This window comes from Macaca mulatta, chromosome 3, assembly GCF_049350105.2.
Source record: "Macaca mulatta isolate MMU2019108-1 chromosome 3, T2T-MMU8v2.0, whole genome shotgun sequence".
Taxonomy (NCBI): Eukaryota; Metazoa; Chordata; class Mammalia; order Primates; family Cercopithecidae; genus Macaca; species Macaca mulatta.
In genome coordinates, this window is record NC_133408.1 from 41,930,240 (window position 1) to 41,933,400 (window position 3,161).

The following is a 3,161-nucleotide window of genomic DNA, read 5'->3' on the forward strand; positions in this document are numbered from 1 at the left end:
TGGGTTTAAGTGATTCTCCTGTCTCAGCCTCCCGAGTAGCTGGGCATACAGGTGCCCACCACTATGTCCAGCTAATTCTTTGTATTTTTAGTAAAGACAGGATTTCACCATGTTGGCTAGGCTGGTCTTGAACTCCTGGCCTCATGATTTGCCCACTTTGGCCTCCCAACGTGCTGGGATTACAGACATGAGCCACTGCACCCGTTCAGGTAAGTTTCATTTGTATGTATTGTCCTGTGATTAATGGACCAGTGAATAATGATTGTGAATTGTTGGGATAGTCTTACTAGCCTCATTTGGTAAATTTTGATTATCCCTTGTTCATTATACACATTCCACCTTTCTTTATTAAAGGAAAAACTACTCTTGATGTAAAGATGTTTATTTCTTGCTAATAATGACTTGGTATTAATTCCTAAGTACATAAATTTTACCATGGAGTATCATCTCGTGAGTTCTTTGCATGTGTTGCCCTTTATTCTTTATTATTTCTGTCTATTATTTGGATCATTCACTTTGAATGAAGGAGAGAGGACTGTGATAGGACAACATGTTGTAACCAATCTGAGGGAGGAAGCATTCAATCTCTCAGTCACATATGATATCATTCGGCTTTTCATCGATGCCTTTCTCATTGTAGTAGATAGTATTGCACCATTATGATATGATAGTTTATATATTGTTTTTTAGAGTATTACAGTCTTACCAGTCTGTGTGACATGATTCAGTTCCCTATCAGCCAACAGACAAAGCAATCACGTACTCCTGTAGGAACAAAGGAACATCCTCGGCCGGGGGTGTGCAGTGGATCACGCCTGTAACCCCAGCACTTAGGGAGGCCGAGGCCGGTGAATCATGAGGTCAGGAGATCCAGACCATCCTGGCTGACACGGTGAAACCCCATCTCTACTAAAAATACAAAAAATTAGCCATGTGTGGTGATGGGTGCCTGTAGTCCCAGCTTCTAGAGAGGCTGAGGCAGGAGAATGTTGTGAACCTCGGAGACGGAGCTTGCTGTCTCCAAAAAAAAAAAAAAAAAAAAAGGAACATCCTCACTTTTTTCATGCTATACCACTCTCTGCTCCTAAGTTAATCCCTGTTTGGGCCTATGGGAGCTTACACCATCCTCCTATATGTAATTAATAACTGATGTCTGGTTTTTCTGTTTAGTAATAGATGTTATGTGTTTAACGGTGCCAGTAAACGTAGGGTGCTCATTCCTTCCTCACCAGTGGGGTGCATGAGATGCTATTGAAATAATTGGCAACACAAATGGAACGGACCAGCCCTCATGCAGGACACCTGCTCAACTTGACCTACCTGCTGTCGGCTGACGGTTCCGTAACACATCAGCAGTCACCTGAGTCAGAACTGTGAGGTGACGATGGGCCTTCCCTTTGGCCTGCACAGCGTTCTGTGGTCTTCAGGTGTTTTCATCTTCTCCCACACTAAAATGCTCTCATCTCCTAGACATGAATGTTTCATTGCACCCCAGCATGACATTTGGCCTTTGCTTAGCAGGCAGTTTTGAGGCCCTGACTTATTAATGTACAAAAGCGCAGCACATAAGCCAACACTTAAGTCCTAATTAGCAAGGATCAGGCTGTATCTCTGTAGTCCCTGCATCTACTCTGGTCACCATCTCTGTATGCTGAGGGCAGCCATGTGAACATTATTAATTATTGTACACTCCAAGATAATAGTTATTATGTAGGCAGAAGTAGTGGCCTTGTTTGTTTCTTGTGCTGCTGCTCCCCTTGCCGCTTTTCCATACACCCTCCTGATGAGGTGTACATCTATGGTTCCTCATGGTTCAGGCACTGATGAGTAAAGAAAATGGGAAGAAAGAGTTTGACATTAGCCCCTATCGAAGGATATGAAGAAGAGTCTCAGTTGCTTGCATTGAAAAATTCCTAGCGAGTGTGTGGGCTTTTCTTATCACTGCTGCTTATCAGCATGTCAAAAGTCGAATCTTCGGACGGCAAGTCTTGCTGGCCTTAGACATAATGGCCTTACTGCGTGTGGAGCTAACGCCAGGAAGATAGAGTGACAGTCTCTGGAGGATTAGGTGGTCTCCTCCAATGTGACTTGATGGGTTCCTGAACTCTTTCCTGTAACCATGCAGAGAGTCTACACTGCCAGTGATCATGTGCCTCAACTCTGTAGATGTAGAAACTCAAAATATTCAAAATATTCTGAAACAGTTTCCATTGAAAGGAAAGAGAAAGACAGTTAGGTGCCATGCTCCGGTCAAGAGAACTAGTAGATGGCTCACAAGAACACTCTGTTGCTACTGTCTGTGCTTCTGTCACAACAAATATCCTGATCCTTCAGTTTTAAGGGTGTGGGCCATTTTCCTTCCTTTCTTACTGGTAGTTCTCAAGATAACTGTATGATATGCTGAGAAGGCAATATCCTGATAATCAGGTGACATTGGTCAGAACAGCCCAGGCTCTGTTATAGTCCCTGCTCGAAACAGAATGGCCTTTAACGCTTGTGTCCAGCAAACCACATCATTTGAGAAAACCCAAGGTGGGCTGCTTTCTGGGGTCCCTCAGTTGTGGTGCAAGTGAAGCATTTACAGTCAAAACTCCATCCATCTGCTCTAGGTAGCCTTCCTGATCTTGTGGTAGCGGTTCATATTGAATCCTAGACTTCTGTTGTCTTTTGTTTGCTATTTGTAAGTAATAAATTCACTTCATGGAATTTATGTATGAATGTGTTTGGTCTCATTGTACTCAGAAAAGTTGGTAGCCATTGCACAGTGAACCCGCTTCATAATTGGTGGAAACACCTATGCTCCCCTTGTGTCACAGTAAGGAGGTTAATTCAGCCAAATATAAACTTCATGTTCGTAAAACCCTGTAGCACAATTATTACCATGCGGGAGACCTTTAACAATGGTGATGCTGATTTGAAGAAGTCTGAAGGAAGAAATTTACACAAATGGGTTGGGTACACGGGAGTCCCTCCTAACTTAAAGAAAACCTTACTCCCCTCTGCCTAAAAAGAGTGGAGAGGCGAGGCACCGTGGCTCAGACCTGTAATCCGAGCACTCTAGGAGGCCGAGGTGGGCAGATAATAAGATATCAGGGGTTCAAGACCAGCCTGACCAACATGGGGAAGCCACATCTCTACTAAAAATACAAAAATTAGCCGGG